This window comes from Saccopteryx bilineata, chromosome 11 (genome assembly GCF_036850765.1).
Source record: "Saccopteryx bilineata isolate mSacBil1 chromosome 11, mSacBil1_pri_phased_curated, whole genome shotgun sequence".
Taxonomy (NCBI): domain Eukaryota; kingdom Metazoa; phylum Chordata; class Mammalia; order Chiroptera; family Emballonuridae; genus Saccopteryx; species Saccopteryx bilineata.
In genome coordinates this window covers 12,583,607-12,611,289 of record NC_089500.1, presented here as the reverse complement: position 1 = coordinate 12,611,289, position 27,683 = coordinate 12,583,607, and the positions used below count along the sequence as shown (strand labels likewise).

The 27,683-nt window shown below is 42.8% G+C and overlaps 1 pseudogene; it reads left to right on the top strand.

Annotated features, from left to right (window-relative positions):
• Positions 1–13,814: 13,814 nt before the first annotated feature.
• On the top strand, positions 13,815–19,337 carry LOC136315029 (large ribosomal subunit protein P2 pseudogene; annotated as a pseudogene).
• The last annotated feature ends 8,346 nt before the right edge of the window (positions 19,338–27,683 follow it).

Sequence of the window (27,683 nt, the reverse complement as noted above, 5' to 3'; positions counted from 1 at the left end):
AAGTGTGTCAGGACCCGCTTGCCCCAAATGCCCACCTTGAGTTTGGGAATTCCTGATGAATCACAGCCTCCTATTGCATAGGTGGGCAGGTTGGCTTCAGTGTGTTATCAGATGGATCCATCTCCAGCATATGATTCCATGACTTTCAAAATATATACATCCTTCAGTCAAGAAAGAGCATGTGTCCATCACTCCAGAAGAATTCTCACAAGCCCCTTTGAAGTTAATCCCCGACCCAGGCCACTGATCTGCTTACTGTCCAGGGTCATTTAAGTGGCTTACTTCACACAGTGTGGTATTTCTGAGCTACGGGATGGTGTTCCAGGAATCAGGAGTGCATCCCTTCGTATTGCTGTGTGGTATTTCAGCATGGCTTTTGTTTAAGGAAGAAACTGTGTTTTTGTTTGTTTCATAGTTTGAGTAACCAATTTTACTCATTTGGTTGGATTACAAATAGAATATTACTTTTTTAGAAAAAAGGAGATATGTTCATTTATTTCTTCAAAAAATACAGACAAAAAAAACACAAAGAAGATGGTGAAAATTACCTGCAACACAAACATCTAGAGATAGGAACTATGAAAAGTTCTAGTGTTCGTCTTGTCAGTCATCTTCCTGTGTATATACTGTATATATATGTGTGTGTGTGCCAAATCCACTTTTTTAAATAAATGGAATTATGTTCCAGGAGAGCCAAGCTCTACGTTGATCAGGTGTCCCTGACTCGACTTCCCTGTGCAGTGGGACACTCCTGCTTATCAGCAGAGCAGGCAACCTCTTCAAGACTACTCTTGAGGTGGCTGAGGATGCTACTGGTCAGTGCCAACAGTAACTGCCACTGGAGGAAAAACACAAGTTAGTTGCAAGGATCACACAGACAGTTTATTATTCAAAATCCTTTTGGCGTGCCTGGGTACAGCTTAAGGGGGCCCAGTCAGTGTGCTCCTCTCAGCTGTCTTTGGTCAGAGCTCAGAGCCACGTGGAGACAGCCCACGTTCACGCTGGAGTCTGGGCGACTACCGCAGCAGGGGGCCCTCAGCTTTAGTACCTTTTCTGGCGAGTGCCTTCTAACAGGTGTCAATCTACAGGATTATCACCTCAAACCACCTTTTGGGGAGTTCCTCGCAGGGAGCCCTTTTTATGTTAATCTACTGAAATGTTACATCAAGCCACTTTTAACATGCTCCTAGGGAAGCTTCTTATTTATGTTAACTTATAGAGTTATGACATCAAGCCACTTTTTATCTATGTATAACTTCCCACACACACTAACTGGGCCCTGCTCAAAAGTCAGAGTCTGTTTATAACATCTGCACACACTATAGTAATTCCTATCTAGATGGCATAATTTTATTTAATTTCCTTAATTGATTTTAATATATCTTAATTACTTTTATATATCTTCCATATTTTTTATATTTCTATATATTTAATTACTATAACATTATATTACTACACAAATTATAATTTTATTCTCTCCTATAATTTTTAATTTTCACTCAACAATTTATTGACTATCAAGTATAGATCTCCAATATTCCATTAAGTGTATGAACCATATTTATTTAATCAGTTATATATTGGGGAACATTGATTGTTTTTACATTTATACTTTTTTAAAAAGTTTATTAATTTTTAGAGAAAGAAAGAAGGGGAGAGAGAGAGAGAGACAGGAACATCAATCTGTTCCTGTATGTGCCCTGACCTAAGATCAAACCAGCAATAGGATGATGCTCCAACCAACTGAGCTATCTGGCCAGGGCACATTTTTACTTTTAAACTATGACTATTCTCCTATATATGTCTTTTGTGTAAATATAATCTTCATTAATTTCAGTGATAGGATTCCCAGGTCAAACACTATCAACATACTGCATTTGGAAACCTATTACCAAAGGACCCTCTTGAAAGCTTAAACCATTTCTCTTCCCATCAATAGTGCTCACATGTTCATTTTTCATGTATTTCTTGGATTGGGGCAATATGTATTTTTAATTTTGCCAGTAAGTAAAAATAACAAACAAAAACCCTCTCCTTGCTCATGAGGGTTCCTTCTTGCTTTGTTCTGTTGAATGAATCATCTAAGAATTTCTACGAGATGATTAGGAGATTGGGTATCTTTTTTGCAACAATAGTTTACACCCTGAAATTAGTGCAAATCTCTGCCATTATACATTTCACCAGGCCTACAGTATTTCTACCCTTTTTCCATTGCCACAATTTTGCCACTAGAGGGCCCAGAGACTGCAGAAACATAATCTGAAACAGGGATACTTCTGAGAGTGACTCCCAGGAGACACTGTCAATAATTCCAGCAAGGTCCACCGGCCTGCGAGCATCCCCAGGTCATAGTAAGCTCAGTCTGATTGTCTTTCTTTAACACGTCATTTAGAATTATAACCAGTGATAACTATGTCTCGATTTATGACACCTAACCTCAAAGAAAACCAATTCCCAAAACAGTAGTTTAAAATTGCATTTCATTTAGATGAAGGATGTTGTCTATAACATAGGGTTCCTACATTGAGTCCAAATGAACATTTCAGGTACTCTAGGTGCAACCCAGGAGAGAAACTCAATATGAAAGAAAAGCTACAGTGACCAGAAAGTGTGAACTTGGGGCTTTCTAACCAGTAGCTGGGGCCTTAATTCCTACATTACTTAACAGGTGAAGGCTGGGAAGCTGCCATGGCAGCAGAGAAGTATTAAGTCTTGTGTGTGTGTGTGTGTGTGTGTGTGTGTGTGTGTGTGTGTGACAGAGACAGAGAGGGACAGACAGGAAGGGAGAGAGATGAGAAGCATCAATTATTAGTTTTTTGTTGCGACATCTTAGTTGTTCATTGATTTCCTCCTCATATGTGCCTTGACCAGGAGGCTACAGCAGGCCGAGTGACCCCTTGCTGAAGCCAGCGACCTTCGGCTCAAGCTGGTGAGCTTTGCTCAAACCAGATGAGCCTGTGCTCAAGCCGGCAACCTTGGGGTTTTGAACCTGGGTCATCTGCATCCTAGTCTGATGCTCTATCCACTGCGCCACTGCCTGGTCAGGCTGAAGTGGTGTCTTCTCCAGCTTTTGTCCCAGAACCTTGGGCCATCAATAAACCCATCTCTAAATCCCCCAGGACTCCTATTCACACTCTCTTTCCTTCTCTCCCCACAAAACAAATTTCTCAGTGAATTAGCCAACCTTGGTGGGGCCCAATTCCCACTGGCAGTCTGACTGCTCTGTCCACAAGTAGGTGGAGATGGGGTTTCCCAGACTCCCCAGTACCCTCCCAAAAATGTCCACATAGATGGAGTAAATACAGTACTCAGCACTGCAAGCTTACTTGTAAGAATACATAGCAAATCATGAGAATGTGTGTCAAGGAGAGTAGAGGTGGGCATTCACTTCATCAATAGTAATGGAGCCAGTTTTGCACACCGGACAATGTTCCAGGGGCTGAGAAGGAAGTGGGGAACTCACGTCTTTGTCCTCCTGTTGCCTGCATTCTAGTCTGAGAGGGGGATGGTGAAGAATTGACCAATACAATGTCAGGGAGCATAAGTCCAAGGGAAGGGACTGGAATGTGTGAGCAGGGAGGGGTGGAGAGTGTTGGCGTAGGGCAAGGCAGATGTGAGCAGGAACTGGAACGAAGAGAGAGAGTGAGCTATGTGAAGGTATAAACAACCGTATTACAAGTTTAGGGAAGAGCAAGGGCCAAGGCAAGTTGAAGAAAAGACCCAGGTGTCTAGCAGGTGAGAAAGGAGTGAGGAGAAAAACGTTGAAGAGGCCACCAGGGACAACGCTCTGCAGGACCTCACTGGCCACGGCAGGAATTGTGCATTTTAACCCAAGTGTGATGGGAAGCCACTTCAGGGTTGAGAGTGAACAAGTGACACAATCTAACTTTTTTTATACAACCTGCCCTGGCCAGTTGGCTCAGTGGTAGAGCGTTGAGCCAGTGTGTGGATATCCTGGGTTTGATTCCCTATCAGGGCACATGGAGAAGCAACCATCTGCTTCTCCCCTCTCCCCTTCTCCCTTCTTTCTCCCTCTCTCTCTTCCCCTTCTGCAGCCATGGCTCAACTGATTTGAGCATGCCTTCCCTGGGTGCTGAGCATAGCTCCATGGAGCCTTTGCCTGAGGTGTTAAAAATAGCTTGGTTGCAAGCATTGACCCCAGATGGGTAGCCGGGTGGATCTTGGTTGGAGCACAACCAGGAGTTTGTCTTACTATTTCCCCTTCTCTCACTTAAAACATACAAAAACATCCCCCAAAAAACCCCAGAACAAAACAAGATCACCTGAATGAGCTGTGCAGGATAAAGGAGAAAAATAAACACATGTTGTTTGGCATGACTCGGCTGATAACGATCTGTGGGTGAAGAGTATGATTAACACAATTCTGCACACGATTCCCATGGGAGAGTGAAGGAAGGAAGGGAGGGGAAAAAAAGAAAGACAAAGAAAAAACAAAATTTATGCCGACAACCTACTTTTCGGTCCCATGAGATTGTTGTCCATTCTTTCTCTATGGGTTTTCCCAAACTCTTCATAACCCTGCACATTACGCCAGGCTTCAAACTGTTTCCAGCAAACTCTCCAGTGAGCCTAAGGGATCCTGCGGTATTAAGTTTCTCAGGGGCACATCCTAATCATTAACTGTTTGCAGCTCAAGGTTCTCGTAGGGCAGCCAGTGCCACCGTCTCACTGCACACAGCTGCTTTGACACAGAGGTCTCCCCTGGCTCACTGTCCCATCTCCAGATATAGCAGAAGTGGGCCAATTGGGATCCAGTTCCAAGGAGGCCCTGCCAAAGTAACTGCTGTCTTTCTCCCTTCAATGAATCGAGGAAAATATATAGTAAATGCATCATTTGTGGCCCTGTTGGTCTGGGGCCTGCCCTGCACAGAGACTGAATTGAGTTGGCATTCCCTGTCTATGTGACAGGTGAGAGAGGTCTCAAGCAGGGCCTCATGATGACGAAGATGAAGGAAATGTGTGGGTCACTTTCAGTTTCTGAGGTTTAGGCCTATTTTAAGATGAGATTTTAAAAATACTCGTGTGCTGTAGGATAGAGCAAATGAGAAAATGTTCCACAACTGCTAGGAACTGAAGGTCTTGCTGTGGGAGAAGGAATCTAGAAATACGGCATAAAAGAAAATAAAGAAAAAGCCTATAGTGTTAAATTTGAATTGGAGGTATCACTGAAAGTCGTGATGTGGGTGTCGTGAGCTCTGTCCACTGGAAGGACTGGGAAGCAGTGCATGCCCAGAAGTAATTAGCAAACCAGGCTCCTTGGCCTCGTGCTCAAAGTATAACTTCCCTCTGAAGAGGAATTAGGGATCCCTGAAGATGTGGTTGCTTTTGTGTCCAAGACAAAGTACAGGCGACTCACTATCTTCTTGTACCAAAAGCAGTGCGGGTTTCAAAGACTGAGGGAAGAGAGGTATGAGAAAGAACACAGTGGAAGGGTTCCCATTGGCTAAACTTGGGATAGCTAGAGCAACAAAAACAAGAATGGCAGAAGTGAATATAAATGTTTAGAGTTTGGGGTTTTTTTTAAGTCACCGAGCAATTAAGTAAGTAGGTAGAAACCAAGTTTCTCACTGTTGAAATGGGGAGGAGGCTAGAATAATCCATGTGGTAATGGGTTAGAGCTGGACATTCGCATTAACACACACTTGGCTTAAAGTAGGCACAGCTGATTACACAGAGAAGTGTTAGTAGATAGGGTGACTATGCCCAGGTTGGTATGCACACCTACACGTCCCTGCTGGTCAGTTGAGAGGGCCTAGAAGTAATGACACCCCAGTAGCAGCAGGCTGACCCAGCACCCAGACCTTGGTTTCTAATTTCATTCTCCAATGAAATGACGCAGGACTCCTTGGAGAAATGGTTGACTCTAAGACTGAGGTAGAAAAGGTACCAGATGAGCCAGAAGGTAAGAAAGTGGTCCAAACAAAACAGCCCTAACCGAAAAAATCACCATGATGGGAGTATGTCAAAGGGACACATTAGACATTGGAAAGAGCTTCCCCCAAGCAGCCTAAACTGGAACAATTTGAGCAACATGAATAAAGCATAATGAATATTCATGAGTCCATACTGACATAAATGAGTGATGGAGAATTGTTAAAAGTAGAACTGAGACATAATACAAATTTTAAGAATTTACCTGAACTAAAATCGGTTCGGATCAGGGGGCGCCAAACCGGAAGTGGTGAGCAGTGCTCCGCCCACAGGACTCAGGGAGAGACTTTTACAGAGAAGAGGGGGAAGTGAAGTAAAGAAATGATTGATGGGCTCCAGCTGAGAGCCTCCCCGGCTCTTGTCACTGGTTTCAACTTCATAACCTTGTGGCACCTATAGGCTTACATTTTTATTTGCAGGCCAAATGTCCTCCTTGTTTAATGTGACATAAGTGAGGGAAGAGAGACAAATCTGAGCAGGAGAATTCCAAATAATTTTTGTAAATATTTCTCCCTGGAGGAAGTGATTCGTAGTTCCCCATTTGTTGAAAGTGTGTAAGTGTGTACCTTTGATGTGATGTGATAATAATTGGTGATAACACCATTGTCATTATTAAGAAAATGTTGTTATTCGCCGGAGATACATATGGAGGTATTTTAAGGGTAAAGTGTAATGGCCCTGGCCGGATGGCTCAGTTGGTTGGAACATTGTCCTTACACCCAAATGTTATGGGTTCGATCCTCGGTCAGGGTACATACAAGAACAGATGGATGTTTCTGTCTCTCTCTCTCTCTCTCTCTAAAATCAATAATTTTTAAAAACAATAAAAAAAGGTAAAATGTAATGATGTCCACAACTTAATTTAAGAGTTTGCAACAAAAAGAATGTGTGTGTGTGTGGTGTGTGTTCATATATACTTGTATATGGAAATGTGACAGAAATAAAGAAAACAGAAAATGTTTTCTTTAAAAAACATTTTTTAAAGTGTTTTTTAAAAAAGAAAAATGTTGACAATTCCCGAAGTTGGTGAAGGATACATTCATTGTATTGTCCTTCAGCTTTTCTGGAGAATTTCAACTTTTCAAAACAAAAAAATGGGGGAAAATACATTCCAAAAACATAAGTAGGTTGAATGTACACAGCTAACAAACAAATGCATTAAATGCCAAATAGAATAGAATTATGCTAAAGTAGGATTTCAGAACCAAATCATAAGAATCCATAAGAACAGTTGGTCCATGGCGCTCAAAAGGCTCTGTGATTTGGTAACAGACCCAGGTTTGAAGCTGTAGGACCATCTTGTATTACCATTGTCCACACAAGAAACACCCTGTAGTGGATTTTTGGAAGAGTTTATGTCAACCAAACTGACAACATATGCGGGCAGTGGAGCAAGTTCTCAAATGCTCTTGAAAAGAACAGTTTTGCTGCTTCTTTTATGAATTTGAAATTAAGGAGGTCTGAATTTTTATGCATTTGAACACCAAGTAGGGATTGCATCACAGGACAGTTAACATTCCATGCTGTCTTGAGGGTGGTTACCGGTTTATTTTCAAAGGTCTGTTAACCTAGATGCATGGAAACAATGAACAGAGCTCACTTACCACAGAATATGCCTTTTACTTAAAAAAAAAAATTATATGCCTGGGATGCGAGTGCCCACCATGGCCTGCCCAGTTGGAAATTTATTATTAGATCACCCTGTGAGGTTACTTTCCACAGACCCTCTTATTTTATCCACACCTTGGGATTATTTGGGGCAAGGTTCTTTGGAGAAAACATCAAGGATCCAAATTTGAGGCTCTTGATGAGTGTGAAGCCTGAGCCCCATTCCCTCTCAGAGTAGACTTCAGACCTCGCTGGGCTATTGTTTACATACAAAGCTCTCTCCCACCAAACCCCCTACCCTGGAGCTATTCTCCACTGGGGGCTGGGAAATTGCTTCCCGAGGTATTAAACTACTGCTCAAATGCACAAACATCCCTTTTATGGTGTCTCCTTAATCCTTTCCCTTCCCCACTGCTTAGTTTACAAAATTGTCACTTTGAAAGACACAGCAGGGAAGGTCATGGGCTGATAATGAGTGTCCAGTGGACGCAGGAAACAACGCAGATCCTGGGTGGCTCCTGGGGATGGAGCCCTCGGACATGGAGGGACAGAGCAGCTGGGGCATTCGGGTCCAGCTGGGATCCCAGGTGGAACAGTGACATCAGAGTAAGAGGGGGTACCTTAAGGCAAAGCGAGAAGGTGCTCCGTGACTTCACCTACCTGACTCTCTTCCACGTGCACTTCAGGGAGAAATGAAACTGTTTGGAGAGGACAGCGAGGCCCCAATTTAGTACTCGGAAAGGCAGAACACCCTTCTTCCCTTGCTCCGTCACCGACTCTGAGACCAGCTAACTCACCTCCAAGGGCACTGGTTGGGTAACCGCCCTGTGCAGAATTTCTGGTCTCAGCTTACTCCTCACCTGCCTGCATGCAGTCCTAGTCACTTCACAAGAAGGCGAGGATGGGTCAGACTGTCAGAGAAGACCCATTTCACCTTGACATACATTCTTCAAGGCCTTTGCCAGTTGTCTTCAGGTAGAAGTGCACCTCAAATGTTTCCACCTCCCCCCAGCAAAGCACTAATCCTGGGGAAGCAAAGGGAGGGGTGGGGCAGGGAAATGAGTGTAAACAGTTAAATTGTTCAGCTGGACAGCACATTACACATGTCCATGGTGCCAATACCTATAGTTTTGGTTTGCCTAAAACATTTTATAGTAAGCTGTGTTTTAAATTGATTTCAGTGCATACGGTGCTGATTTCAGCTCAACTCGGAAGCATAATGCTATGGAAGAACCCAGCCTTAGGAGTTCATTAATCTGGAATATCAAAACTGTACCAACTGCTTACCAAATCCAGCAGTGTTGTGTCAAAGTTCTGTCCTCTGTCCCTCAGCATTCTTATTTTAACAGGGAGAGAGAAGCAAGCTCACCTGTTCTGCTTAATGTCTCAGAAGGGTCAGGTAAGGAATCCCTATAAACAACATAAAGCATCATATAAATGCAAGCTGTTATAAGTAGTATTTGGGGTCTGGACAATTTGTGATGTGAAATTTATAATTGCTGGATTTGAGGAGTTATTAGCATGAGTGATTTTGGGGGGGGGGGGCGTAAATGATGGAGAGAACCACACACCTGGGTCCGAATCACGCCCTGGGTTAGCAGGCTTCCTATTCACTTCAAGACCTGTGCTTTTCTCCTTATTTCTGTTCTCAACTCTCTGAATCTCTCTGCAAAATAGCAGCATTCAGGGCAATGAAATAGTTGTCATCTCACTGTTCTGTGTGTAGCAGTGAAGGCAGTCAAATTTTTTTCCTCCCTAAGCAAGTAGGTTAAAAGTAAAACATTTTAAAGTTCTCTTTCTCTTTCCCTGAAGCCTTTACACCCATAAAAGTATGTGTTTCCTGAAACTAATATCACCTTGCATATCAACTATAATTGAACAATAAATTTAAAAGAAGAAGTGTGCATGTTTGCGCCATGACTTTAAAGTCACGCTAAAATTTATTTTAAAATGCATTGTGACGCCTCGCTAGACTGATTCACTTTAACACAGCAGCTTTGGGAAGCTATTACTTCTTGCCTGTGATCTTTCTTTGCTTAAAACATGTGTGACCCTCTTCTGGGCTTGCTTTCAGAACTGATTTATAAACCACACAAGAAAATCCATCCTATGAATCCAAAGGGGGTTTTAGACCCAAAAGGTGTTACTCAGCTGGACCATCTGCATGACTGAAAGAACAACCTTTTAAGTTGTTTCTGGAAAGCAAAACTTCAAAAAAGAAAAAGGAAAAAAAGATTTTACACCTTAGCAGGTATTCAAAGAATTGACCTGGGATTCTGAAAAGTTTCCAGAACTTTCTTGGCAGTGACACCTTTGAATGAACCCATAAGGCCAACCTGAAGGCAACTACTATAACCTCTATGTAAAAGTTTTGGCCTAGCTTCTTTTAAAATTGGGCTTTTAAATTTTGCAATTTAAAAAAATAATTTTAGGTGACAGAGGACAATCTGACTTTAGGTGATGGGTATGCAACATAATTGAATGACAAGATAACCTGAACATGTTTTCTTTGAACATATGCACCCTGATTTATTGATTTCATCCCGTTAAAATTAATAAAAAATACTTTTTGAAACTACAGTACAGTATAATGGAAGTATCAGTATTTACATAGCTCATAGGTTGAACCAGTGACTAAACGATACTGGAATTCGCTTGTGGGCAGATAAACTGTCAGATTAACCCAGAATGATGGATTATGAGAGAATGCAAACTGGGGAGATTAGGCAAAATGTTAAACTTTTAATTCAAGACATTAATTCTCGTTTCGGCTTTTGATTAGGTTGCTGATGGTTTTTGGATCTCACTCTCTTATTGAATGGCTCAAGACTTGCTTTTCTGTCAGAATTGTATTTTGTCAATTCCTGTCATTCACTCCAGCTCTCTTGGACACTGTTGAGTAGTTGAAATACCTTAAAGTAAATTGAAAACAATTGTTATTCATTAACTAAATTTTAACTGGAAAAATGATGGTTACTGTAACTAAAAGAAGCCTCAGTCATCATTTTATTTGCTTCTAAATATAACATGAAGTATTTGAGTTTTTATTACAACCAACTTATTATATTCTGAGGCTTAGCAATAGACATCTTAACCAATTATTTGCATTTACCTTTTAAACAATTTGAGTGTGTTTAAATGGCATTTTTATGGAAAAGCCAATAAACTAAGGAGAAATTGAATAATAATAACTGGCAATAATAATAATAATGAACCATTTCAAAGAAATGGGAAAATATTGTTTCCAAATTTCTTACCCTAACATGGAATTAAAAGCTACAATAAATGATCAAACAAGCAGAAAATATTTATGATTATACATCTTATAAAAAGCCTAAGTGTGTGGGGGCCACTAAGGGGATATTAAGACAGGTTATTTCACTGGCTGGAGTGAGGAAATCTATTCCAATTCCATGATCTGACCTCAGGCCACTGACCCCTGGCACCAGGGCAGGTTCGGATGGGCTAGCCTGAACTCTGTGGCTGCCGGGGAGAATTTCATCCAGAACAAAGCCTGACTCTGCAGGTGGGCTTATCAGAGTATACCATAAAACTTTACTGTTCCTTCTGAAAACCTGCCCAAGTCAGCCAGATAATAAAAGACAGATTTATAAGCCTGGTGCCTGTACACACCTCAGCAGTTGGAAGTGACATAGCTTGGATTGGCTCCCCGGTGCATTACTGTTCTGAGGTACCCTCAGTGGGCCAATCAGAAACAATGAAGAGGCAGGGGGAAGGCTGCCGTCCTGCACACCTTGACCACCTGGGCTGTGTCAACACTCCAATCTGGTGACAGTGCTTGCATTTCAACAGACCGCATTTCTAAAATTATTTTTGCAGGTCCTCTGGGACTTTCTAGATTTAGTGAAGACAGCAGTAACTGCACAAGTTGACACTGTCACCTGCTTCCCTCCCAGGTAAAGCCAAACTGGAATATTTGGTTGAGTTCTTATAACCTGGAGGGAACTCAAGAGACCATGGCTTCAGAGAACCCTCCCTCCCTTGCTCTGAATAACTCTTCTGGGGTTTCTTGATTTATATAGTGTTTTCAGATGTCTCTGTTCCTCAAAAGTTGTTGCTATTAAGAAAGAAAGAAAGAAAGAAAGAAAGAAAGAAAGAAAGAAAGAAAGAAAGAAAGAAAGAAAGGAAGAAAGGAAGGAAGGAGGGAGGGAGGGAGGAAGGAGAAAGAGAGAGAGAGCGCGCATGAGAGAGAGAGAGAGAAGAAAAGAAAAGAAAAGAAAAGAAAGAAAAGGAAAGAAAAGAAAAGAAGAGAAAAGAAAAGAAAAGAAAAGAAAGAAAATAGCTGATTCTGGAGACTGAAGACTCCAGTACATTAAGTGTCTGAGTAGCAACAGGGTTGAAAGACTTGCATGTTGGCCTGACCTGTGGTGGCGCAGTGGATAAAGCGTTGACCTGGAAATGCTGAGGTCGCCGGTTTGAAACCCTGGGCTTGCCTGGTCAAGGCACATATGGGAGTTGATGCTTCCAGCTCCTCCCCCCTTCTCTCTCTCTGTCTCTTCTCTCTCTCTCTTTCTCTCTCTCTCTGTCTCTCCCCCTCCTCTCTAAAAAAAATGAATAAATAAAAAAATATGAAAAAAAAGAAAGACTTGCATGTAAAACCTTTATTATGGACTGAATTGTGTCCCCTGAAATTCATATGGTGAGTCATAACCCCTAGCACCTGAGAATGTGACCTGATTTGGAAATAGGGCCTTCACAGATGACTGAGTTAAGGTAAGGTCATTAGGGTATTTGGAAATAGGGCCTTCACAGATGACTGAGTTAAGGTAAGGTCATTAGGGTGGATCCAATATGACAGGTGTCCTTATAAAAGGGGGTGATGGGGACACAAAGACAGATATGCATGCAGGGAGAACGTACATGCAGGAGTGAGTCACACCAGGCTTGGGCACTTCTGGTCTCTGGCAGAAGACAGGAATGGGAGACAAATCAATGTAGGGGCAGAGCAAAGACACCAACACATCACCCAGTGATGCCCTGAGGGGGGACCAAGGCCAGCCGTAGGGGCTGACCGAATCCTCCCCATCGTCCTGCAGACTTCAGGGGAAAGTGGACACTAAGACAGAATTAGGGCAGGAAATGATCATTGCCAATAAGTTCCATATGCGATTTTCCTGGCTCAGAAGGATGGACTCTGAGTTTCAATGAGGAAAGGCATGTTGGGATTTTTCCCACTTAACATCAATGTTTAATGGTCTGACTGCTTTCTAGAGCCCTCTGCTGTGACACCAACACAGCTGCCCGTGTGACAGTACGACAGCCAGCCAAGGCCGTTGTCCCCATCCCATTGGGCTGTGCAGTGACATTAAGGACAGGAGACCCCAGTTTCCAGCACTTTCCAGCACCACTTGTTTTGCTAGGCAGGGCACTGGACTGAGTAGTCCTGACTCTAGTCCCTCTTTGTTACGTATTTGCATCTTTAGGGAGGTGGCCTAATGTAGGGGAAGTTCCCAGGGGCCTTCGAGACAGATGAATTTCCTGGCAATGCCACTTACAGCTTTGTGGCTTTGGCAAGTCGCCCCGTGTCTCTGCGCATCTGTCTTTTCCTGTGGGAAGGGAGGATTATGTCTATCTTGCAAGGTGGTTGCATAGGCTAGGCCAGGGGTCCCCAAACTACGGCCCGCGGGCCGTATGCGGCCCCCTGAGGCCATTTATCCGGCCCCCACCACACTTCTGGAAGGGGCACCTCTTTCATTGGTGGTCAGTGAGAGGAGCATAGTTCCCATTGAAATACTGGTCAGTTTGTTGATTTAAATTTACTTGTTCTTTATTTTAAATATTGTATTTGTTCCTGTTTTATTTTTTTACTTTAAAATAAGGTATGTGCAGTGTTCATAGGGATTTGGTCATAGGTTTTTTTTTTATAGTCCGGCCCTTCAACGGTCTGAGGGACAGTGAACTGGCCCCCTGTGTAAAAAGTTTGGGGACCCCTGGGCTAGGCCCTAGCCACCAGGGGAATATTATGCCTCTCCCATGACACTGTTGTAAGGTCAATAGGTGGTAACAATGAGTGTCCCATAATCAGAGAGCCTATGACAGCTCTGTTTGACCATTTGCTGTACCAACTCACCACTACAATCACATTTCACTTTTTAAAAAATCCAGTCAATGAATACTGAATACCTTCTCTGTCTCAGGCGCAGCACTAGGCACTGGGTCTCTACAGACATAGGCATGTTGTCCCTGTATAGGCCACCGAGGTTGCAGGCCGGAGGCCCCTCCCTGCAGTCCAGATGCACTATATTGCCTCCTCCCTGCTGACTGCCCTCATCCCCGAGGGCAATGTCTTGCCCAGCACCAAGGGCACCGAGATCCTGTACAGCGTGGGCACCAAGGCAGATGGCGACCAGCTCAACAAGGTCATCGGCGAGCTGAACGGAAAAAATATCAAAGATGTCATCATCACCCAGGGCATTGGCAAGTTGGCCAGCGTTCCCCTTGGCGGGGCTGTGGCCCTCCAGCCGCCCTGGGGGTCTGCAGCTCCCGAGGCTGGTTCCGCCCCAGCTGCAGTGGAGGAGATGTGGGGGGGGGGGGCGGGGGGAGGAGTCGGATGATGACATGGCATTTGGCTTGTTCCCTTAGAGTCTTGTTCCCCTGCAGATAAAACCCCTTTTATGTTAAAATAAATAAATAAAGACCCCTCCCACGGGCAGTTTATGTCTCTAGCAGAAGATATGTAACTCATACTTACTGGAGTATATATAAATCAAGGCAGAAAGAGATGAACGAGTCTCTGTTCTAATAGATAAAGGCTGGTAAACAGCACTTCCAGGCCAGGTCTGGCTCGTGCAGAGACAGCATCCTAAAAAGCCAGCAATTAGTGACGCAGAGAGAGGCCAGGCCTGGTTATCTCTGGGGTGCCGACAGACGTCTGTCGTAAGTAGTATAAGGAAGAAGCCGGAGTTCCGCTGGTCCCTGCGGCACATTTCCCCGGAGCTGGGCCTATGTAATATGTAATTAGCATCAAGAGCAGGCCTTTCTGGCTACCATCAACCCAATCCCCTCCAAAACTACTACTGAATTCCTCCTTTAATCGCAAAAAGATACACCCCTCAGTTTAGCCTCCCCTTCCAAAAGGAAAGGGGTCAGCGTGTGGCACTGCCCTTTATAAAGTTTCCGACCTAGAGGAGAGGGAGAGATATTCAAGCCAGAAGTTGGGTTCTGCCTACTATTGTTGAATAGATATTCATGGCGGCTGGTCCTACCTAGCTGAAGTCTTTCTGCATATTCCAAAGACTGTTGCACTGTAAGAGATCATTAACACGAGTTATCACCATAACAATGAACCAAGGTCCTGGGAAGTCTGAGCAGTGTATTCACTTTCACATCTAAAGGAAGTGTTTTCTCACCGGCGCCCTGGTAAACAAAGTTTGCATCACTGATAGAATTACTCTCTCACTCTTTGTTTTTCAAAACCAGTTCAGGAAAGATGTACATATCTAGCTATGACTTAATCACCTCTATGACACATATCTGAACAAAGGCCATGGCAAGACTTAAAAATAAGTATGTCAGCTTTTAACCATAAAAAACAGAGAGAGAGAGAGAGAGAGAGAGAGAGCTGTAAACAGACCAAATATCTATCAACAAATGAACTGGCTAAACAAAGTAGTATATCCACACATTGGAAGAAGATTCAGCAATAGAAATAAATGAACTTTTAATACACACAGCAGTATGTATGTATGTATATTAATATAATTGTCTCACATGAAGAAAACCTGTCAAAAAGTTGTACCGGTACTGGTCCGTGGGCCATTTGGTACCGGTCCGCAGAGAAAGAATAAATAACTTACATTATTTCCGTTTTATTTATATTTAAGTCTGAATGATGTTTTATTTTTTAAAAATGACCAGATTCCCTTTGTTACATCCATCTAAGGACTCACTCTTGACGCTTGTCTCGGTCACGTGATACATTTATCTGTCCCACCCTAAAGGCTGGTCCATGAAAATATTTTCTGACATTAAACCGGTCCGTGGCCCAAATAAGGTTGGGGACCACTGATCTATAGGTCAGAAAGGTTATTGGTGGTTGGTTGTCTTGGTATTGAGGGGCGTAAAAAAGTTTTCAAAAAAACAATTGAATGATAAATATGTTCATTATCTTGACTGTAGTTATATGGTCATATGTGTATATGTGTTTCAAAAAAAATTTTTAAATGTACGTTTAAAAAAAGTATATCAGGCTCTGGCCGGTTGGCTCAGTGGTAGAGCGTCGGCCTGGTGTGCAGAAGTCCCGGGTTCGATTCCCGGCCAGGGCACACAGGAGAAGCCCCCATCTGCTTCTCCACCCCTCCCCCTCTCCTTCCTCTCTGTCTCTCTTCCCCTCCCGCAGCGAGGTTCCATTAGAGCAGAGATGGCCCGAGGGCTGGGGATGGCTCCTTGGCCTCTGCCCCAGGCGCTGAAGTGGCTCTGGTCGCCACAGAGCGACGCCCTGGAGGGGCAGAGCATCGCCTCCTGGTGGGCAGAGCGTCACCCTCTGGTGGGCGTGCCGGGTGGATCCGGGTCGGGCGCATGCGGGAGTCTGTCTGACTGTCTCTCCCGGTTTCCAGCTTCAGAAAAATACAAAAAATTAAAAAAAAAAAAAAGTATATCAGTAGGTGAAAGAAATTCCATACTGAATGACTGATTTCGTATAAGTGATTTCTAGGGAAAACACCCAACATAAAAGTCATGCAAGCAAGATAAGACAGATAAAAATCCTGGTCATGTGTTATTTATAAAGTGACTATGTGGCTACATAGCTGCTGATGAATAAGAGGAATTTGAGAAACTAGTAGTAAACACAATTATTGTGACCCATTTTTTTTTTTTTTTTTTGGAAAAGGAAATGAATGTGTGGAGTAGGTGTTCAGGCTTAAAAATAGAACCAAGCATCACTGAGATTCTGAGATTATAAAAAATGGCCTGCAATTGTTAAATTACACAAACCTCACTGACTAAAAGCTATAAGGGATGGATACAGTATTGCTGTTTTTTATGTAAAAAAAGCCTACCCTGGGTAACCCTAGTCTAAGGTTAACATGCAATAACTCTCCTGATGTTACATAGAAGTGCAAAAAAGCATTTTTTAAACTTTCATTACATTTATTATTTAAAGTAATCTATTTTATTATTAGTTATTGTTGTTACTCTCTTACTGTGTCTAATTTATAAATTATACTTTATCATATGTGTGTATATATATATATTTAAAGTATCTATAGGGTTTTGTACTATTTGCTTTTCAATAATCTGCTGGAGGTCTGGGAACACATCCCCCACAGGTGAGGGGAAGCTACTGTGTATTGGTGCAGAGGACTACTGTAGATCATTGTGAGTGACTGTATATAGCTGCAACTGCTCTATATAGCTATGAGTGACTAATGTATATACTGTAACAACTGTATGTAACTGTAACTACTATATGCAGCCGTCAGTGATTACTGTATATACTGTAACTACTGTATGTAACTGTGACTACTGTATATAGCTGTAACTGTATGTAGCTGTAACTACTGTATATAGCTATGAGTGACTACAGTATACAGCTGTGAGTGACTACTATACACAGCTGTAACTACTGTATGTAGCTGCAAGTGACTACTGTATACAGTTGGGAGTGACTGTATATAGTTGTGAGCAACTACTGTATATAGCTATCACTACTTCGTATAGCTTTGAGTGTCTGTATAGAGCTGTGCCTACAGCATTGCTTTTAGCCTCAGCAATAAGACTTTTATAACCATCTCCCTCCTCTACCACTTCTGGAGTTCCCATTTCTTACCCCAGCAGCCCCAACCCTGTCACCCTGGGTACTGAATAATTCAGGGTCAAGCAAGTGTCATTAAGTTGGCTAATGTTGGCCCTGGCTGGCTGGCTCAGCGGTAGAGCGTCGGCCTGGCGTGCAGGGGACCCGGGTTCGATTCCCGGCCAGGGCACATAGGAGAAGCGCCCATTTGCTTCTCCACCCCCCCCCCCCCCCCTTCCTGTCTGTCTCTCTCTTCCCCTCCCGCAGCCAAGGCTCCATTGGAGCAAAGATGACCCGGGCGCTGGGGATGGATGGCTCCTTGGCCTCTGCCCCAGGTGCTAGAGTGGCTCTGGTCGAGGCAGAGCGACGCCCCGGAAGGGCAGAGCATCGCCCCCTGGTGGGCGTGCCGGGTGGATCCCGGTCGGGCGCATGCGGGAGTCTGACTGTCTCTCCCAGTTTCCAGCTTCAGAAAAATACAAAAAAAAAAAAAAAAAAAAAAAGTGGCTAATGTTTCCCCTACATGCAGGCCCTCGCTCTCCTAGAATTTACAACTTTATCCTCAGAGTGGTTTAAAACTCCAACCAGGCAATGATATTTTTCTACCATCATCATAGCATGAAGAACCAAGATCCCTTTCATGTAAGTTGCTTCCGGTTCAAGTGGAGAGCCTTCAGAGTGTTCCCCGAAGCTGACGCCATGTAAGCGCCATCCGCAAGCCCGTGTGCTTCTCCTCCGAACACCTCTGCCTCGCCCTCCACGCCCTTCTTTCTTCCCCTTACTTAACCTCATCTTTAGATAAGGCTGGTCACATTCAGTGCCACAGAAACAATGGCAGGTGAAACAGGGACGGCAAAGGGAAACTCCACGCGTGCCTCCCCTCGGAACAGCGCAGAGATTCCACCACACTTTCCTAATGAGTTCTTGACTTGATGAGGTCACCCTTCCATTTCGAGGCAGCGATCATGAGCCTTCTGAGAAGGCTATAAGCAGCACAGGGTGTTTTGTTTATTTAAATCTTTTCAGCATATATTAGTAGTTCCAAAGTTCAGGAATGAGGAAAAGTCCTGGCCGAGGACCATTGCGCTCCAGCTCATTTGCTGCCTCTGGTCATGGTCGCTGCGGGGGTTGGCTTTGATTGAAAGCAGCGATCCTCCAAAACTCGGTAACTGTGATGGTGGTGGACACACAGTGATTGCTAGACAGAAAGGTTTCCAGTCATTCTACTATAATAATCAGGAAATGTTAAATAAAAGTGATGTCAGCTTCTGGACAAACAAAAGTGCAGCAAATAATGACAAAGGTCGAACAAGGAGACTTTGTCTGGTATAAATGTGTTGAGGCTAAGTAGTTGCAGCAAGCGTCAACAGGGGCTATTTCCTGGTGAGGTTGCCTAACACGGAGATAATGCCAGCTATCTATGGAAATCTGTATGGCGGGATGAAAAACACCATGTTCTCATTACTGAGGCCCCCCCCCCCCCATGTTGACGGAACACAGAACGATACATAAAGCGTGATGTCACACGCAGTCAGGTGTAGCTGTAAGAGGGCCAGGTTTCAAATTGAAAGCTTTAGAATAGGGAGATGCAAAATCCCCCATTTTAAAGTTTAGCAAAAATTCTTTTCTGTGTTGGTTGCCATGGTGAGTGAAATGTACCGGTCTATAATTGCTAGGGGGAAGGGGAGGGGGTGGGGAGAGGTGTGTAACGTGGAGCCAAACCTCTATGATTTTAGAGTTCTGGCTTCAGGGAAAAGGCACATTTCTGTTATATTGCGGAGTATTTTATGTATTTGACTCTCTGTCCTCACCCATGCATCACAAAGCAGCGACAAAGCTCAGTGTTTTGTCCAGGGCCATCTTGGAGTGCTCCCCAAGGACATTTCATGGAGTATGACAGCCATGCGGAGTCCCCAAGATCCCTGAATTTCCTTCCCTCAGGCCACGCCCCTCTTCTCCCAGGTTCCCTGGGGCCCTCTGCGGTTTGAGCCAGGCTCACGCACCTGAGTTCGCCGTCCGGATCTGAGGGGTAGCGTGGGAATCGGTCAAGCTTCTCAGCAGTTCCGTGTTGGAGTGAGCTAGTTTTGTCTCGGTATTTACCATAAACTGGAAACTTTTCCGTACTGCCATCCCCACCCCGCCCCACCCCGGTGTTTACCTCGGGTCACCAACTCAGGTGACACTGTCCAGGGCCTCATCATTATCACATACAATGTAGAAGACAATTCCAAATAGTTTCAACATATATAATGGGGGGAGGGGGAGGTCATATCTGTCACATTCTTCTTCTGGATATATTAAAACTCTTGCATTAAAAAAAATGAAGCTTCTTCAGAAAAATATAACAAACACAAGTTTTTAGAGAAAAGAGTTTTAAGTGAACATCTCTTAGAAGAGTTTCATGAAAAATAAGAAATGTGCAGTAAACTAAGAGGAACATACTTTTTTTCTTTTCAAGTTGACAAACGTTAAAAATGAATGACAGCAGGCAGTGTAGCCTAGGACAGTGAGAACTTCTATTTCTGTCCTCTGCTGGTGGAAAGTACATGGGCGTGACCTCTCTGGAGATGGGTCTGTGTCAAACGGTTTTCCCTGGGGAGAGAAAGGAAGAAGGAAATGCATGATGCCTCAGTGAGGGAAACAGTGGTCGAAAACCCTGGAGGAAAATATTTTTACAAGCTTGATGGGGTGGTACTTGCTTAGAATAGGACCAATTTGAAAACCTATAAAGGGCAAGATAGATAAATCTACCTAAAAAGGTTAAAATGTGAGCCCTGGACAGATGGCTCTGTTGGTTAGAGCATTATCCCGAAGCTCAGAGGTTGCCTGTTTGATCCCCCATCAGGGCACATACAAGAACAGATCAGTGTTCCTGTTTCTCTCTCTCTCTCTCTCTCTCTCTCTCCCCCCTCCTTCCTCTCTCTCAAAAATCAATAAAATAAACATTTCAAAAAAAGATTTAAATGCTCTATGCAAAATATGTCATAAAAGTGAAACACACACATCCAATTAAAAATACTTTCTACACTGTGTCTGAAACACAAATGCTTAGTTGGGGATTGTAGATCATGGATTCTCAAATGCCTCTGGAGGGAATGTGAATGGCTATCCCCACTCTGCAGAGTAGAAGTATATCAAAGGTTAAAATGTGTTTGATTCAGCAACCCTATTTAGAATTTACCTATTCAGATATATGTACACAAGCACGTTAAGATACCCATGTTCAAGAATGTTCCTTGTAGCGTGTATATAACAGCAAAATAATAAAAACCAAAGAAATATTCATCACTAGTAGATTGGTTATAATTTTTTTTTTTTTTTTTTTTACAGAGGCAGAGATAGACAGGGACAGACAGACAGAAACGGAGAGAGATGAGAAGCATCAATCATTCATTTTTCGTTGTGCATTGCGACTTCTTAGTTGTTCATTGATTGCTCTCTCATATGTGCCTTGACCGCGGGCCTTCAGCAGACTGAGTAACCCCTTGCTGGAGCCAGCGACTTTGGGTCCAAGCTGGTGAGCTTTTTTGCTCAAGCCAGATGAGCCCGCGCTCAAGCTGGCGACCTCGGGGTCTCGAACCCAGGTCCTTCTGCATCCCAGTCCGATGCTCTATCCACTGCGCCACCACCTGGTCAGGCAGATTGGTTATTATTGATGGCATATTCTATTATTTATATCACTTTCTTAATGAGAGAGATACAAGTATCTGGAAAAGATGTTAAGACGTATCACTAAGTGTAAAAAGATTACAAAACAGGAAGTCCAGTATAATCTGTTCTAAATATATATGTACACATAGGCTTGTATATTCATACAAACAAGTCTAGGAAATCTTATGCTAAAAATAATGTCATCTCAGGTTGACCAAGATAATGAGATTTGCTTCTCAATTTTTTACATCTCTATGCTTGTGAAATTTCTGTTTTACAATAAACAGATAAATTACTGAGCTAATGAGAAAATTTTTTTTATTTTAAAGATGAGAAGCTATCCTTATATGTTTTCACCTCATTCCTTCTACAGTTTTTAATTTTTAATGCATCCAAAAATACAGCAGCACTGTGGACACAGGAAATAGTTTTACCGAAATACCTCCACTGTTCTGTGAGTGGGACAAAGCCTTCTTGGCGGAGCTCCTCAGATGCTGATGTAAGTCAACAGGATTTTAACCTTTCTCATTTACCCAAAGTGTTCCAACCATGTTTAGACTTGTTCAGGTTCAGATGTAGGTTTCTCTTTAAGAGCAGCGCAAGAGAAATCCATGGAAACAGTCTTGAAAGGTGGTATGGAACAGTGCAACGATCTTCAATGTCAGGAAATCACTGGAATTTCAAAATTTAAAACTCTTACCTTAGAATCCCAGCTCTGCCCCCACTTCACTAGCTAGGTAGCCAAGGACAGTTTTTGTGTCTTACAAAACTGGAACAACACTTATTTGACGTGTGGCAGTGGCAGATAGAAAGGACACTATAGGAGATTTACATCATCCAACCCATGTCCATTATCCCAGTTATCTAGGTGACTATAGACTTAAAAAACAAGAACAGGAGACGTACTTGCTGAATAATGATATGGAACTGAAAACTTGTGACTTAAAAACAAAAACAAACCCTTGGCTAAAAATAGAGTCTCAGAGATTCCCCTCCCACTGGAAAATAACATCAGAAACCACAGCTACAAAGAGTCTTCTCAAGATATGGGAACTGATGGAGGGCAAAGGTGACTCTGGCTATCGCAAGGAGTGTTGTTTATGCAAGCCATCACTTTTCAGTACAACTGGTCAGAACTTTGTGCTCCAGACTCAAAAGTTCTTTTCAGATGGTTATGTCCTCCAGCTCCATCACAAATATTTAACATGATAAAGATCTCTGTGTATATGTGTTTATGTTATGGCATAGTGGTGAGAAAAAAAAAAGTCCGTAATCAGAGAAATCATACAGATAGCACTTAATTTTACTGACTTGTTCTAATATAAAAATTATACTTTTTGCTGGGGGAGAGGGAGCTTTTTTTTCTCTTCCTCTTTTACGTAGATGGATAGTCAAAGAATGAAGAATAGATGGCTTCCCCTTTTTATGTAGATCTTACCCAAGAAACCATATGATTACACAAACATTCCTGGTCCTTCCGATGTCATTTCCCTCTTTATATGATTTTAAAATATATTATTCTATATTGTTTGGTTAGAAATATATTGATTTGTTTAAAATTATTTCTAGGCTGCTGAGAAAGTATAGCAATATGTATATTATTCCTCTTCTCATTTTGAAGATATTCCTTAACTCAGAAATTAGAACTATTTCCTTTCTTTTTAAAAAAAAAATGTTATTTAGAAAATGAAATTTAATGGGGGAACATTGATCAATAAGAGTGTATATGTTTCAAGTAAACATTTATATAGCATTTGAACTGTTGATTATGTTGTGTACTCATCACACAAAGAATTATTTCCTTTAATAACAATGTTCATTTGCTCTGGCTGCTGTGTGTGTATACATGCGTGCATGTGTGTGTGTGTGTGTGTGTGTGTTGGAGTGTATCAGTAGAATGATCTTGGACATTGTGACCAACTTGTCATGCAAAGCCATAGGTTCTGTCTCTAATCTAATTAGAAACTTCCTATCATTAGGAGTTGTGTGGTCTTTTCAGTTAGTAGATGAATACATTTTGAGAATCTAAAGTACAGCATGGAGATTACAGTGAGCCATACTGTGATATATACTTGAAAGTTGTGAAGAAACTAGATGTGAAATGTTCTCGCCACGAGAAAAAACAAGTAATTATAGGAGGTGATGGAGGTGTTAATGAACCTTATTGTGGTAGTCATTTCACACTATATAAGTGTATCAAGTCAACATGCTGTACACCTTGAATTTACACAGTGTTGTATGTTGATTATATCTCAATAAAGCTGGGGAATGGGGAAGAGTTGTGTGGTTCTGAGATTGGAAGTTTACGAAAAGAATCCAGGTGAGATAGAAACACATTTATGTATCTTAAAATCCAAAGAAATACAAAATCAATAAGAGAGCAACAGGAGGGGAATTGCAAAGGCCCAAGGGTAAAAGAAGATGAAGTAAAGTCACAATAGGCTATGGGACCTACAAATGACAGAGTCTCTGCTCTAGATAAAATAAGGCTCAGGAATCTCTTGGGGTGTCTGATGAGAATTCAATGAACAAGTGAACTCTTCAAATTAGATGAAAATATAACCCCCAAACTTGTGCTGTTTGAAGACAGTTTCTTTTCTAAGTAATGTCTTGCAACCTGACTTCTGTATGTAAATGTTTAAGAGAATCATCATAGTATTCCGTATACTCTAATGTTTAAGAAAATATAAGTAAACATTTTTGTCCTTTGTGTTATTCTATACATATTGAATGCTGAGTGTTCAAGGAAATTAGGCCTAAGTTTAAATGGAAGCTAACTAGGCAAACTCCTCCCTACCAGCCTTCTGCTTTCTGACTCCCAAAGCCTCTTTTTCTGCTTTCTGACTCCCAAAGCCTCTTTTTCCTATCACCTCCTCAAGTACAGCAGTCATGTAAACACTGCACCATTAACTTGCTCTAGTCAAAGGGGCGCCACTCAAGCCCCCACCAGGTGACAGTACAATGGTGGCCATTTTAAAGGTGTGTCCACAGTTAACAAGGAGCCAGCCCAGGGCCCCTCTTGCCCCTCCCCCACCCGATGCCCAGTTAATCAGCACTGCTTCTTCCCAGAGCTCACTGATACCAAACAGCCCTTCTCTTGCTCGCTGTACAAAAGCTCTTAAAGCATTTAAAATTTGTGGATTTTGTTAGGATTGGGGGCACATCATGCTTCCACAAAAATGACAACGATAAAACAAAATCCTCCATTTGCAAATCAAGACCAAACAAATCAAATTTTAAAAAAGTGGAGAAATAACAACTTTTACACTTCCAAACAGGGGTCAGAGGTTATGTTTTGTTTAAACTACTAAATGCATGGAAATCATGTTGTATTTTCTCATTCCCAGTTGTTCCCTAAATGCCCTAACTTTAGCCTGTTGTGGGCACGGAAACATCCTCTAAGATCACATGGTACTAGTTAAAAAAAAAAATCAGTGAGTGAGGCTAGGCAGGACTTCTCAAGGCTTAAGGTGCAAACAAACCCCCTGGAACTGTCGTTAAAATGCCGATTCTGACTCAATCAGCACAGACAGGGGTTTGAGAGTCTGCATTTCTAGCCCCCAAGTCATGGAGATGTCCTTGGTCCCCCGCTGTCATATTGAGTAGCCAGGATGCTGGCAGTAAATTAGATCTGTCTGAAACTAGAGAGTTTAGTTTTGTTCTGGAGGCAAAAAATGTGTAAGGCAAGCTCTGCCAAGAAAGACCATTTCCTTCTGTGCTTGGGATTTCCTGTCTTAGAAAATATCGGGGGATGGATGCTATTTTTTCATAAGTCATCCTGACCCTGAGGGGTTTCTCTTCTCCCTTATCTTGGATCTCTGTCATCCAGTGTAGCAATGATGATTCCATTTAAAATTGCCTAGGTCCCTTAAAATTTGGGACCTATTACAAAGGTAGGAGCAGTAAATTTTGGCTTAGTCGTTATTTATTATAGTTAAATAAACTCTGGTAATAGAGCTTTGGGGAAAGGAAGCTGAGATGAAAGAAAGCAATGATGGCTGAAGAAACAATGACGCAAGTCACTCAATTGTCACTTCAGGGCTGGTGAGTGTGGACACAGGTGCCCAGCAAGGCCTGACAGTGACATCCCTGGGGGTTAGTTATGATTCACGCATCAAAGAAGGGCACCTCGGAGCCCAGCTGACAGGAGGAACATGATAGCCAAAGGAGAAAACACAGGTGGGGGCCCTGTGAACAGATGAAATGTACCCTTACTTTCATCAGGGGTTAGGATCAGCAGGGCAGAGACTACTGAGCCCTTGGCTGGAACTCTGAAGGATGCAGATTAGAGAGAGAGAGAGAGAGAGAGAGAGAGTGTGTGTCTGTGTGTGTGTGTGTGTGTGTGTGTGTGTGTTGCGGTGGAAAGGGGACCAACCTCCTCTACTGATTCAGATCTTACAACAGTTGGATCAAAATAAAGAAGAGACTGGACAGAGCCAGCCTGGACATGTTCCACATTTTGCCGCTCTCATCAATATTGTTATTACTACCGAGTGCTTCCTCGCCTTGTTTTTCTGAGCCAACCTTTGTTCCTACTGCCCTGATACTAATTTCTCTGGTAGGACACTTTGAGCTCCAGAAAGATGACAAGATGAATAACTGAGGCTTGCTAAGCGATGATGACTACCCCACGTGCAAAACCACAGTGCCCGCCCCCAGATAGAATCACACACTTGGAGACATTCTGAGGTTTCCAGAAACCAGGGACTTCCAGAGGCATCGCTGCTTTCCTGGAAGGGGGAAAGGGCAGGAATGATCTTTAAATGATCTTTAAAATGATGCTTTTGAAGTCTGAGTTGAAATGAGAAGGGAAGAAACTAGCAGGAACTCTCAGAACGGCTGACTCACAGCTCACAGGGGCGGGCTTTCAGGTCCAACTGCCCTGTGAGCAAGATTATCTCTCGCCAATCAGTTCCACTGTTTCCATTCAGCGTGCTGCCTGATAGCCTGAAAATACAGCTAAAAATGCGTGAAGCATTATCTTTTTGAAATGCAACTCTCTCTGGGAATGCTAATAAGCCACCAACCACTCATATGTTGTGGAATTTAGAGAGTGGGAATTTAGAATGGAGGAAATATAGAGAGCAAGTAATCAGTCCGAGCCTTTATTTCAGGACTGTGGTTTCCTGAAAGGAAGCTTCTTGCTCAAGCATGCAGAGGCCAAAGGCAGAGAGTTAGGCCATTCTCCGTCTTCCGTGCAATCAGACGATTCATGCTCCCCCTAGCACAAGTGAAGACTGATGGGTTTTAAATATTCCCCTGTTGAGCATCTCCTGTTGCCTAGTGCGTGAAGGAGAGAAGGAGAGACAACAGACGTGGCCTTCACCTCACGGAGCTTAGTGTCTAGTTCAGGAGACTGATACATGAACACTAAGTCAAGTACCACCTCCCAATAAATTAGACAACTACAGTTTCCGATGCATTATGAAGAAGGAAAAAACAACAACAAGGACTAGAGATCAAAAGGGGGAACTATTTCAGACTAGGTGGCAGAGGTCTCAGTGGCATGCCAGCTGGGATCTGCAGGATGAGAGGGTCAACCTGGACAGGGTCTAGGACAAGTATAAGTGAGTGCAAAGCCTTTGGGGAGAGAAAGAGCTGGGTGTGATCTAGAAACAGATAAAGTCAAGACTCTTGGATGTTGGACCCAAAGATCTGGGTTCCAACCACGCATGACTTCACTACCCACCTGCTCTTGAATTCATTAGTTTCACCTTTCACTCCACTTCCATTTCGGATACTTAGTGCTACATTTCCTGCACTCTACATCTACATTTCTCCATTTTTTCCCTCGTTCACTGACTCCCCTAACACTAACATTTCCATGGGGCTACCTCTGTGACTTCATTTCAAGATCCTGGAAGGTTTACCAATCATATATTATATTTTTTATTTCATTGTTCTGTTACTTGTTTGGACTGAAAATGATGCCAGTTCACCAGACTTCGATTTTTATATCACATTTTGTTCTGAATTTTTCATTCCTGCTGCCACTGACAAATTCTAGCCTTTGTGAATTTCTTAAACTGCACCTTAGAAATTAAACAAAATGGATACCATTTAGTGAATGCTGAAAAGGCTTCAACCAAGATTTTTTTTCTGTTGTTCTGTCACTTCTTTGTGAATGCCATTAGATAGAAAGGCTCCTATGCCATTTATATCATGTATCTAGCTATCTAGTCATACCTTGAATTGATGTACAGCATACAGACAAAGTGTGATAAATTTTCACAAATTGAACACACCTGCACGAAAAACATCTAGAGCAAGAAGTGAAATATTACTAATACCGCAGGAGCCCCCTTGTATGACTCATTGACTCTGACTCCTCGAAGGGCAATCACTATCATAACTTTGAACAATTTAGATGAATTTTGTCTGCTTTGGAGCTTTTTTTTTTTTTTTTTTTTTTTATTTTTCTGAAGCTAGAAACGGGGAGGCAGTCAGACAGACTCCCGCATGCACCCGACCGGGATCCAACCGGCACGCCCACCAGGGGGCGATGCTCTGCCCATCTGGGGCATCGCTCTGTTGCGACCAGAGCCACTCTAGCGCCTGAGGCAGAGGTCACGGAGCTATCCCCAGTGCCTGAGCCATCCCCAGCACCCGGGCCATCTTTGCTCCAGTTGAGCCTTGCCTACAGGAGGGGAAGAGAGAGACAGAGAGGAAGGAGAGGAGGAGGGGTGGAGAAGCAGATGGGCACTTCTCCTGTGTGCCCTGG